Consider the following 14,062-nt stretch of genomic DNA (forward strand, 5'->3'; position numbering starts at 1 on the left):
AGATGGGCAATGTACGCACGATGCGCTTCGCGCACCGTGCGCACATGGAGGACATATGATGCACTTCGTTTTGAAAGGTAATATTTAAATTTTTCGTATATTTTATAAGCCATGCACAAATGGTGCCCTTCGGGCACCAATTGCACACGGGGAGGAGAAAGTGTGGATAATTTTTTTTAAAAATTTTTACCGTACGCGTACGGTAAGCGTAATCGGCAAAATTATCGAAAAAATAAAAATTCCGTTTTTGGCCTTGGGGGATCTTTGGGGACTCCCTCAACATGGCTATGTGTGTGGGGGCTGTCTAAACAGCCCCTTTACATGTTTTTGGGCTTTATATTTTAAAAATCACTCTCAGTGCGAGAGAGAAAATGGCAGCCGCCGCTTCCTGGTTTCGGCCGATTCGAATGTTTACTAAGATCTAAGAGCCAATCAGAATCGCGCTCGCGCACGCCACCGTATGCGTACCGTAAGCGTACCGTAAGCGCACCGTAAGCTGGCTCAGATATATATATTGATTTAAAGGCTATTTTCTCAGAATCTACTGAACAGATTTACACCAAACCTACAAAAGGCACTTCCTTGACCTGAGGACTACCTCTCTGCCAAATTTCTAGTAATTCTGTTCAGCCGTTCGGGCTGTAGCCCTGTCTAAAGGTCCTATGGAAAAATGCATGGGAAAAACGCGTTTTGGGACCCCCCTTTTATCTCAGCCCCCGCTTGACGAATCCCCCCGAGACTTTCAGGGTAGGAGCGGAGCGTAGCGCCCCACCTATTTTGAAAAATTCGCGAGGATTCGTCGACCGGCGCCAAAGTTATTCAAAATAGAATGTTGCGGATTTCCTATGGAAACGTGGTCCTAACTATAACTACCTACTGGAGACCGCCAGTAGGTAATATATATATATATATATATATATATATATATATATATATATATATATATATATATATATATATTATCTACTGGCAGTCGCCAGTAGATAGTTATAGTTAGGACCGAGTTCCCATAGGAAATCTGAAAATTCTATTTTGAATAACTTTGGCGCCGGTTGACTTATCTTCAAGAAATTTTAAAAACTAATGGGGCGCTCCGCTCAGCTCCTACCCTGAAAGTCTCGGGGTGCTTCGTCAAGCGGGGGCTGAGAAAAAAGGGGGGTCCCAAAACACGTTTTCCCCATGCATTTTCCCGTAGGACCTTTAGTCGAAGGTACAGCCTGAACGGCTGAACAGAATTCCTTGAAATTTGGCAAAGAGGTAGTCCTCAGGTCAGGCATGTGCCTTTTGCATATATGGTGTCAATCTGTTCAGTAGTTCCTGAGAAAATCAAAAGTAAAATCACATATATATCTGGGCAGGGCCTAACTACACATCTCATCGTGAGATCTGATTGGCTGTCAGCACTTCATCCAAGAAGTGTTGGCAGCCATCTTGGGACCAATATACATGATAGCACCTCATTAAAAAGCATTGCAGTTAATAGAAGGTTTTAAGACTTTAGTTACATTATAAATCATTTGTTGATGGTACCATACTCATTTTAGGTATTGTGGTGTGTTCTAAGGTGATTTTACCATGTGAAAAAGCCTTCTGCTGTGATATCATGAATCATGTTTGAGAGAAAACTATTTTCTCATGCTTTTCCCACAGAGGTTTGGAAGGTGATCTATAAGCTAAACTGGGAGCATATTTTCTGTAAATTCACATTATCTTTCTCGGACACGTGAGAATGAAGTCTGACATTCTCAATAAAACATGTACATCCAACAAGGGCAGAGACTGTCAGTTGATTCCTTTGTGTTCTACTGCAGCTTCCCAGAGTGTTCTAAAGAACAACTAGAGCGCTAACAGTCCTACTTATGACAAGCGTATGGCACAACTGAAGCCATCTTGGTTGGAATAAAGTGGTAACTCTTAAAACATTAAATTTAAAAAGGAACAAAATGAGGGGGTTCATTTTGCCATAGAAAGTATGATTAGTGCTGCATAAAGAAAAATTAGGGCACATTTTGAGTGACTTCTCATATCCTCTTCTATTTCATTAAAAAATTCTGACATGCAGACTGAAACATGCACTTTCAATACCAGCAGCAGACTTCCCTGGTGAGCAGTAGCTTTACTACAGTGATCTAATAAGCAACTAGTGTGCTAACATTCTGAATTTATGGAAAATGTGTGACACATCTGAATGCCTTCTTAATGGAATCAAAGTAAAAAACTGAAAGTTTTTCCTACCGAGGAGACTGTAGTAAATGAGGATATTAGGAAACATCATAACAAATAAGTCTCCCAAAATGGCCACCAGAGACAAAAGAGCCCAAATGTAGCCCAAATATCACCAAGATGTAGCCCAAGTATAGCCCAATGACAGAATATCCCAGAGTGTTCTAACGAACAACTAGAGCGCTAACAGTCTTACTTATGACAAAAGTATGGCACACCTCAAGCCATCTTGATTGGAATAAAGTGGTAACACTTAAAACATTTAATTTACAAAGGAACAAAATGAGGGGGTTCATTTTGCCATAGAAATTATGATTAGTGCTGCAGAAAGAAAAATTAGGGCACATTTTGACTTCTCAAATCCTCTTCTATTTCATAAAAAAAATTCTGACATGCAGACTGAAACATGCACTTTGAATACCAGCAGCAGACTTCCCTGGTGAGCAGTAGCTTTACTACAGTGATCTAATGAGAAACTAGAGTGCTAACATTCAGAATTTATGGCAAATGTGTGACACATCTGAATGCCTTCTTGATGGAACCAAAGTAAAAAACTGAAAGTATTTCCTACTGAGGAGACTGCAGTAAATGAGGAAATTAGGAAACTTCGTAACAAATAAATCTCCCAAGAATGCCACCAGAGACAAAAGAGCCCAAATGTAGCCCAAATATCACCCAGATGTAACCCAAGTATAGCCCAATGACAGAATGTCCCAGAGTGTTCTAACGAACAACTAGAGCGCTAACAGTCTTACTTATGACAAAAGTATGGCGCACCTGAAGCCATCTTGATTGTAATAAAGTGGTAACACTTAAAACATTTAATTTACAAAGGAACAAAATGAGGGGGTTCATTTTGCCATAGAAATTATGATTAGTTCTGCAGAAAAAAAAATTAGGGCTCATTTTGACTTCTCAAATCCTCTTCTATTTCATAAACAAATTCTGACATGCAGACTGACACATGCACTTTGAATACCAGCAGCAGACTTCCCTGGTGAGCAGTAGTTTTACTACAGTGATCTAATGAGCAACTAGAGTGCTAACATTCAGAATTTATGGCAAATGTGTGACACATCTGAATGCCTTCTTGATGGAACCAAAATAAAAAACTGAAAGTATTCCCACTGAGGACACTGCAGTAAATGAGGAAATTAGGACACTTCATAACAAATAAATCTCCCAAGATGGCCACCAGAGACAAAAGAGCCCAAATGTAGCCCAAAGATCACCCAGATGTAGCCCAAGTATAGCCCAATGACAGAATGTCCCAGAGTGTTCTTAAGAACAACTAGAGCGCTTACTGTCTTACTTATGACAAAAGTATGGCGCACCTGAAGCCATCTTGATTGGAATAAACTGGTAACACTTAAAACTTCATAACAAATAAATCTCCCAAGATGGCCACCAGAGACAAAAGAGCCCAAATGCAGCACAAATATCACCCAGATGTAGCCCACATGTAGCCCAATGACAGAAGTGTGCAAAACACTTATTTTTTGTGTATTTGCAGTTTTATATAGTGCAGACTTGTCAGGTATTGGAGTGCTTTACATGAGCATTGGTTACATCACACAAGATCAAATTCATTTTGGTTGTAGACATGGGGAAGTCAAGTGATTTGACCAGAATCACAGAATGTTGAGCTGAAGCAGAAACTCCAACCTGGTTCCCCAGTTGCAAAGTCTGCAGCTCTGGAAGTAACACCACATCCTCTCCCCGAGGTGCAACATTTAATCAAGTGATCAACTGGATATAAAAACACCTTTGTCGCTATTTGAAAATTCAGAAAATATGTCCTCATTTTAGTTTATTAGAGCACTAACCATAATTTTGATGCAAATAAGACCCTCTCATATATGTAATTTCTAAAAGAAATACTCTAGGTATTACAGTTTTGATTACATCAAGATGACGTCAGGCGTTCCACACTTTTGTAATAAATATAGAATGTTAGCAATCTAGTTGTTCATTGGGATACTGTTGAGAGGCAGAGGCCAGGGGCACGGACTCTGAAAATTGAAGGCAGGTAGGAGAGTGCAGAGACAACAATTTTACCACACTGGGCAGGCAGGAAGGGCAGTGGCAGCACAACAGACTATGGAGGGCAGTGGAAAGGGGGGCAGGGGCAACAAATCAACAATACAGGACTGGCAAGAGAGGCTGTGGCAATATAATAGACCATTGTGGGCAGAAGGAAGAGGCAGTGGTAGTACAACCATACATGCCAACAGACCCGTTTCAGCCAGGAAACGTCCAATATTTTTAAGCTCAAATGGGCTTTATTTGATCTGTCTCCTGTCTACAATCTCCTCTTTTTCAATGTAACTCAAAGGGGAAAATCAATACCCCAGTTTTTTTTCAAAATCTCCCTCTTACCAAGTTCAAAATGTTCGCAAGTATGGTACATTGGATCATGGTAGGCAGGAGGAGTTGGGGTAGGGACATGGACTCGGATAACAGAGGACAGGAGGGACATGGAGAGGTGCACCAAACTGACCCTACAGGGCAGGCATCAGGGTTTGCAGCAGCACAATACACCACACAGTGCATGCGGGACGGGAGTGCAGCACAACAATCCATAGAAAGCAATCGGGAGGGGACAGGACCATGCACATGGACAACAGAGAACAGAGGGGAAAGAGGCAATGGTAGCTAGCTGACCATAATGGACAGACAGGAGAGAAAGCTACAGCATAACAGACCATAAATGGCGGAGGGACGGATCAGGGGCATTACAATGGAACAGACAAGCCAGGAGGGAGGGAATAGGGGTCTGCACATGGAAACAGAGGGCTGGGGGCAAGGGGGCAGGGCAGGAGCAGCAAGATGACCATGGAGGTCAGGCAGGATGGGCACTAGAAACAAGAAACACCATGGAGAGCAACAATGAGACTATGATGGCATACACACAGACCATGGAGGGAAGGTGGGAGGGGGTCAGGGGCAGCTAGCTGACCACACAGGGAAGGTGGGAGGGGCCATGGCAGCACAGAAAACCATGCATGGCTAGCGGGAGGGTTAGTGGCAGCACAATGGCTATGATGGGCTGAAAGGAGGGTGCAGGGGCATGCACAAAGGACCATGGAGGATAGAAGGGAGGGTCAGGACCTGGCACAGACAAGAGAGTTCAGGTGAAGGGGCTTCTCAACAGACCGCGCGGGGCAGGCAGGAGGAGCAGTTGCAGCACAACAGACCAGGGAGGGCAGAAGGGTGTGGTAGTAAAATGGACCCTGGAGGACAGGAGGAAGGGGATAGGGGCATGGCATGTGGACAGGCAGGGTGGAGGTGGCAGGGACAAGTTACAGTCATCTGACAATGCTAGACAGGTGGGAGGGGAGTGGCAGCTCAACAGAACACTCAGAGTAGATAAGAGTGGCAGGTCCATGGTACATGGTGGGCAAAAAGGATGGAGCAGGGGCATGCACAAAGACATCGGAGGGCAGGGGGAAGGAGAATAGGGGCGGCAAGCTAAGCACAAAGTCTAAACAGGAGGTCAATGAAGGGCCATAGAATTGGGCAATGGAGGGCAGGTGGAGTGGACGGGTACATCATGCTAAATGGAGGGCAGTGGCAGCACATCAGACCATGCATGGCAGGAGGGAGGAGGCTAGTCCATGGATTCAGACAACAGAGGATAGGGAGGAGGTGCATGGGGCAGCAAGCTAACTGTTCAGAGAAGGTGGGTATTAGGAACTTTATTGTTTTTAAAATGTGTGTCTGTGCGAACTACTTAAAATATGAACAAGTATGCAGCATAATCTCACTTTTATTCAGGAAGAAGAGGACGTTTGTGACTGTGACTCCGGGCTCACTTGGCAGAAACTCCCCCTGACCCTCCACCCCCCATCGCAAAATGTAATGTCCGTGAAAAGGGTAGGTGGACGCAGTGTTATATAGAACATAGTCCTGAGAGCACGATTGAAAATGAAAACTAGATATAGTATATGGTATAAACTATGCACCAAAAAGTGTGATATAAGATGAACCGGGGCTTGAAATATAATATGCAATACATTGTGCGCAATGACAGATTCATTGGAGAGCGCGAGATAGCACAGGCACTAGCGTGTGCTATGCAATATGCGCCTTGGAGTGTAATATGCACAGGGCAGTGTTGTGTAACCTAACTAGTCTCTAAAGTTGTAATATAAAATATGTGCTGGGGAGTGTAACGTTGCATATGCACTGTGACAAAGATATGGATCCCAGATTGTAATATGTATGGCATAGCGCTGTGCGTTATAACATAGGCATCGAGGAAGGCACGTTAGATGGGGCAATATAACCCGTGCGAAGGCAAGTGTGGCATGACATATTCACGGGGTGGTGTTACAGTGCACATGGGCTAGAGAGTGTCATAGCATACGCACTAGCTGGTGGAATACAACACAGAGGTGTGAGGCACTCGGCGGGCACTGGTGGGTGTAACACAGCATTGGGCTCAGCCCGGAGCACGCTGTGACTCTCAAGTGAAATTCATCTCCTTTCCAGAGAGTAAAATAAAATGTATTACACATCCGGTGGTGGATGTGTATTTTATTAACCGTGAGGGGGGTTTCTTGCATAGTTTGGTTGAATTTTGGTCGAATCCCCTTTGAATGGCTTGGTGTGCGTGTATATTAAATGTGCCCGTCAATAGCTATCCATGTTTGTATAAATAAACGACAAGGGTGTCTACTTGGAGAGTACCCACTGGCGGGGACGCCGGGATTAGGCATGGTGGGTCGTCAGACACATCAGAGCTTCACTAGCGGTGTAAATACATTCCACGTGGATTCATTCTATGCATAGTCGCCTTTTAATGAATATCACGCAAATCGTCATGGTGATAGGTACATATGGTTTGTCCAACATGTCCTAGGTGTTTCTATAAATATATATTTTTTTTAAATAATAAAAAACAAACTCCGGCCCCGGGGGATTGGGTCCCCGGGGCCATAAGTGGCCTGAGGGGGGGGGGGCACGCAGCCCCCTCCTAAAGAATAAAAAAAAAAAAAGGCCATGACCTTGGGAGGGCCAAATTAATTTTTTTCAACAAAAAAAATAGGGTGCAGACATGGGGGATGGGGTCCCTAGGGCCAGTAAATTAGAAAAAGAAGGGGGGCCACACAGCCCTCCTTCTTAAAAAATAAAATAAATAAAAGACCGGCATCGTGCCGGAGGCCACGCCCCGTCCTTGTAGCACTCTGCAAACGCGCCCCCTGGCCAGTTGTAAATTGGGGAATTAATTCCCCTTCAATACTGAGGGTCCCTGAGGGCCAACTAGCCCAACAGGTATCTCCAGTATGCGCCAGGGAGCTGCGTTGCAGACAGGTGTTCTGAGGCCACGCCCCTTTTTACACCTCTATGCAACGCAGCTCTGTGGCGCTTACTGGAGGTACCTAGTGGGCTAGTGTGACCCTAGGGACCCTTAGGATTCAAGGGGACTTAATCTCTCAACTTAGAACGGCCACAGGGCGCGTTTACACAGTAGTGAAGGGAGGGGACGGGGCCTGAGGTGACGTGTGCAAACACGCCCTGTGGCGCGTTTTAAGTTGGGGAAATAATTCCCTTTCAATCCTGAGGGACCCTGGGGGCCAACTAGCCCACCAGGTGCTTCCAGTAAGCGCCACTGCGCTGCGTTGCAGAGAGGTGGTCTAGGCCGTGCCCCTTTTTACATCTCTCTGCAACGCAGCTCTGTGGTGCTTACTGGAGGTACCTAGTGGTCTAGTTGGACCCTAGGGACCCTCAGGATTCAAGGGGACTTAATCTCCCAACTTAAAACAGCCAGAGGGCGTGTTTACACAGTGGGGAAGTGAGGGGACGGGCCTGAGGTGACGTGTGCAAACACGTCCTGTGGCGCGTTTTAAGAGGTAGTTTTAATCCCCTGCCCTATTATATACTAGGGGCTTACAGAGGAGGTCATGCTGATCAAACGGTGATCCCAACGCATAGTGTTCCCTAGTGAATGTAGGTGGTTTCACTGTATTCTGAGTGTCTTTTAACATAGCACTGGCTCTAGGACTGGTTAGTCAGACTCAGTTACCACCAGTATCCGTCTGAAAAAGTTGAGGGTACAGGATGATTTTGCAACAAGGCTTCTTTCTGCTCTTCTGTTTGTTCTTTCTGCACGTTATCCTTCTTCCTGCACTTTTCTTCGTCTTTGAGGACTTCTGTTGTTTCTTTCTGCATTTCTGTTTTTTCTTTCTGTGCGTTTTTTCTTCTTTCTTCACATGTCCTATCTCTGTAGGCATAGTTAGAAATTAGCATTTAAAAAACCTTTGAAATTCACTGAAAAAACCATAAGTTTTAGGCATGTTATAGTTAGGAATTAGCATTTAAAAAACCTTAGAAATTCACTGAAAAAACCATAGGTTTCAGGGGCGTTATAGTTAGCTGGACTTTTCACTCGTACAAAACCATTGAAATTCCCCCGTTATAGTTAGTTCAGCTAACTATAACTCGCGCGCCTGCAATGCACTGCTGATGACGTCACATATTACATCACTCATGACATGGTCAGTGACATCACTCATGACATCACTGATGACATCTCAAATGACATCACTGATGACATCATCCTTGTGATAGTGTGGCAGACCTCCTCTCCCCCTAATATAACCTTTGATACACACATTCAAAAATAGAAACTCAAATTTTCAAAACAATTGACATACCAATATCAGTTACAACAACCTATTCATTAATTCTAAGATCCACATACACATCCACTCATTCACCAACAGTCCTATACAGTCACTCATACATGTACTCACTCATCATATGTACTCATACACCTATACATCCTGTTACACAACGCCACTCATCCATAAAGTTACTCACACACATAGTCACTCATGCTAATAAAGAATCAAACATCCATTTACTTGCATATACAGTTATACACACACCACCACACTTACTTCTACAGAAACTTACACATACTTAGTCTTTTAAACAATCAATTATAGAAACACATACTTATTCATACAGCAACTCTTTCAATCTCTCACATATACTCACTTATATACACCAATAGTCACATATACTAGTTTAAAACATATGTAGTTACTCATAAAGACACTATTGAGACAGTCATTCACTCACTAACACACCCATGCACACACTCATCCACCCATACAGTCCTGCACACATGCTGTCTTCAACACATACAAACAGTGAGTCACTCATTCATACACCTATGCACTACGTAATACCCCCACCGAACCATACAGACACTCAGACACTCATACTGATACTCAAAAAACCAACTAATAACCTATAGAGACACTCATGTAGCTACTCACCAACCCATGCAGCCACTTATACACAAAGTGAGAGACTGATACAGATATTTACATATTTAAACATTACTCACTAAGCCATGTATTCACTAAGATACACTTAATCAGTCAGTTATACAATCAATTTTTCAAAAACAAATTATCCATTTAGACACTTATATACCCATTTATTCTTCCATCGACCTTGAGATATACATATATAAAACATATGTAATTTTCAGAAAAGCACACATTCACTGGATGATGTCATCAGTGATGTCATTTGAGATGTCATCAGTGATGTCATGAGTGATGTCACTGACCATGTCATGAGTGATGTAATATGTGACGTCATCAGCAGTGCATTGCGGGCGCGTGAGTTATAGTTAGCTGAACTAACTATAACGGGGGAATTTCAATGGTTTTGTACGAGTGAAAAGTCCAGCTAACTATAACGCCCCTGAAACCTATGGTTTTTTCAGTGAATTTCTAAGGTTTTTTAAATGCTAATTCCTAACTATAACGTGCCTAAAACTTATGTTTTTTTCAGTGAATATATATATATATATATGTATATATATATATAAAATCATTGATCACAAAAGGAGAGGGACAAAGAGCAGTTTAAAGGTTCAGCACCCATGCTCCTTAGTGAGGATATATATCAACAGAAGGGGTGGCTGCTCCTACAGAGAGAGAAAAAAGTATTACAAGGTTGGAATAGAAAAATTGAGGGGATCTTCCCTATTAAGAAGTGTTGCCCTCACTCACCCATATGGATGTCATGCTTCATCATCGGGCTTTTGCTCCTTGTGGCGCCGGCACCGCAACGCCCCACGGACCCATGGAGATAATAGAAAAATGTGTTGAAATGTGAAAGTGGTTTAAAATTACCTATAGGGTACCCAAGGATTTATTTATTCAAGGCTCCCATTGGCAGGATTAATAACAGTAAAGTGGAGATTGTCAACACAAGGTTATGAAGCATGGCAATCTAGCTTGTGATAAATAAAACCTAAGGTCGACATGTTTCACATCTTGTTGGTCCAGGAGGGATCCGTGATGTTTCTTCAGGACCAAAAGCAGTTAGATACCTTACCCTTACTTAGGGCGGGCTATGTATAGTAGGAACTGGGTTATATGTAACAATCTATCGTGGTGAAGCAAGAGGTCAATAGTACCTAAGAATTGCTCACCCTTTCATATTTTCATAGTCCAACCTAGAGAGAAGAGAAACAGAAAAGGAACAAGTTTACTCTTCGAGGTTTAAAGTTTTGCGATTGAAAAGACCTTTGGGAGCCTTAAGGCAATGTTTCTCAGGCAGTCGCTTTACGCTGTGTCATGCTGTGCTTGGAGCTTAAAGCAATGCTCTTTTGTGGTGAATGCCACTTATGCCCATGCTGGAAAGTGACATCACTGTGAATAAAAACAGAATTTGAACACACAAAGAGACAAAAATGTATGTTACAGACTTTTGCAATATCAGACACTTGTGCTCCCTATGATCCAGCACTGTTAAGGGTTGGGTATGTTTTACCCCGTCCACCAGGACAGTGACTGTCTTAAGGTCAAGTCAGAGGATTGCGTAGAGGCTGCAGTTTTCTTGATTGAAATATACAAATAGTGGTCCTCTGTTTTTTGTTATTTTAAATAGCGATTGGTACGACCAGCATACTGACGTACCTCTTAGGTTTCTGGCGTGTGGGCTATACTCACTCTATTTGACGTGGAGGATCACAACAGACCTACCCCTCTCCCTGCCTTCCTGGAAGTCACCCGTGCAGAAGGTGGGTAGGGATTTTAGGTGGCTGTTATCCTCAGGTGCAATGCATTGTCTCCAGTCTGGGACCCGGAAGCTGGTCACACGGTACCGGTTGGGGACAGTGTGAATGCGCCTACCAAAATGTGATTGTATATGGTGGTGCCCATTTTAGTCATGTCAGAGACTGGGTATAAATGTGTAATTCATACTGTTTGTTCCTTATATACAGATGTATTTTCTTGAAATAAGTTAGTATTCCAATTACAATAATTTATATTAGATCGATCCTTGATCTGTGCATTCAGTGATGGCCATGGGGAGGTGGAAGATAACCATTTATCTGAAGTCATCTCGGCAGTGGCCATCTTGGCTGGTGTCATTTAACATGCACTAGGAGGATATCCATAATCTTAGGTCATGCCAACTGTGGCTATCTTAGACTGGTGTCATCTGACATTGACTATGAGAATTAATGTGTTGTCTTTATTCCATACCATACCAACAAGCTTTATTCGACGTCAAGTCATAAAGGCACAGTACATACATACACAATAAAACTCCATGATAAAATATTGTCTTTATTCATAAAGTAAATCAGTGTCTATGAATGGGAACAGAGACACGGTCAAATAATGTTACTCATTAGATCATGCTGTGTTATAGTTTATCTGTCTCTAAATGCTCCATTTGATAGGATCAATGTCATGGGGTCACAAGCTGGAAGTCTTGCTAGAAGTGTTGTGGGATGTAAGTTTATGATCATGCTGTACTTTCTTCAGATGTCTGTCTTGGGTTAGCTGTTGCATTCATGCCAGGGAATTTAATCATTCATCCGCTGTATGTGGGTCAATTTTTTTATGTAATCAAACATTTAATTATTTGTAATTTTTTGAGGGGTAACACTGTACCTTCGCGGGTCCATAAACATAGACGGACTACTACTCTATGGTTTTTAATCCCGATCACATAATTGGAATGAATCCGCAAGTCTGAATCACCTGATTCACCGCAATTAAAAAAATTATTTCAGATATGTACACCCCTCCTATTTAATAAATGACATCAATATGAACATATTTTCAAGTATATATAAACCACCTTATGTCTGTTTTTCAACAGTTACCCATTTATCAAATTTCATGAATCCGCGATTCTACGCGTCAGATTCGCGAATTCACTTAAAACTGTCTTTTGATTATGTATATGGGAACCGCACCCATGCACATGGAAAACTACACCCTAAACCAGTTACTTTTCCAGTGAAGTCTCTAGAAGGAGGATTGAGAACCAGTGATGCTCTACTTTTGCAGAATAGCTGAAGCTACATCTTCCATCCACGATGAGCACCCACAACCTGTTGAGGATGAGGAGGAAGATACACCTCCTCACAGAAATGAAAGTGATGTCTGGAAGCTCTTTACTATACCTTCTGGGGTAAAGAAGGTAACAGCAAAATATGTGCAGTGCAATAGTTGCAGCAAGCAGTTATCCAGAGGCATTGCAAATAAGTATTCTCATGGGACAAGTTCTATGTGGAGGCACTTTAAAACCGTTAATGAAAGAGTCAACAACCAGATGATGTGGAAAAAGGCAGTTGCAGCAGGACAGTCGACATCTACAGCAGCCTTGGGAGAACTATCATCAGGTGCAGTCATTAAAATACCAGCTGCTTGCAAAGAATTGAGTGACATGGTTATTCACTGTGTAAAATGCCAAATGATTGTCGCTGTAAACATTTCTTCTGTATGTGTATTCTTGGATAGAGGGAAGAAGCATCACTTTTAGTTTTTTTCCCCTTCTGGTGACAACATAATATTTTTTGAAGATTCTAGCCAGTTGCTTCATTGCATTTCCCCATCCTTTCCTTACCCTTTTTACTACCCTGTTCACTTTTTGTTAAAAAAATAAAAAAGAAGAAACACAATTAAAAACTATTAAAAACCATTCTAGAAAAAAAAAGGTTCCTGTTAGAACCACTATCTGGTCAGTGCATACATCAGTGTTTGCCTGGGTGTGTTATTGCCTGCATTAGTGTATGGCTGCTTCTGTCACTTTCTGCTTTGCTGCATCTCTTTGTGTGTCAGTGTCTGCATCAGTGTATGTGTGGGTGTGTCTGTGTACGTATCAGTGTGTGCCTGGCTATGCTATTGGATGCATTAGTGTTTGACTGGGTGTATCAGTGTCTCTACCGCTGTATGCCTGGATGTTTCAGTGTTTGTACTGGTGTGTCCCTGGGTGTGCCAATGTAAGTGTCAGTGTGTGCCTGGGTGTGTCAGTGTATGCATGAGTGGTGTCCCTGGGTGTGTTAGTGTAGGCATTTGGGTGTGCTTGGCTGTGTCAGTGTTTGCATCAATGTCTGCCAGGGTGTGTGAGCATATGCATTAGTGTGTGACTGGGTGTGTTAATGTATTGATGAGTGTGTGCCTGGCTGTCTCAGTGTATGCATTAGTGTGTGCCTGGGTGTTTTAGTGTATGGATGAGTGTGTACTGGGTGTGTTATTGCATGCATTAGTGTTTGGCTGTTTGTGTCAGTATCTGTATTGCTGTATGCCTGTGTGAGTCAGTCTATGCATTGGTGTATGCCTGAACGTGTCAGTGTGTGCATTGGTGTCTTATTGGATGCATTAATGTTTGGCTGGTTGTGTTAGTGTCTTTATTAGTGTGCAGTTGGGTGTGTTAGTGTCTGTATTAGTGTGCAGATGGGTGTGTCACTGGCTTCATCAGTATGTGTATTGGTGTTTGAGAGGCTGTATCAGTGTTTGGCTGAATGTCTAAGTGGCTGTTTTGATATCTGACTGGGTGTGTCATTGTC

The sequence above is a fragment of the Triturus cristatus genome, chromosome 8, assembly GCF_964204655.1.
Source record: "Triturus cristatus chromosome 8, aTriCri1.1, whole genome shotgun sequence".
In the NCBI taxonomy this organism is placed as follows: domain Eukaryota; kingdom Metazoa; phylum Chordata; class Amphibia; order Caudata; family Salamandridae; genus Triturus; species Triturus cristatus.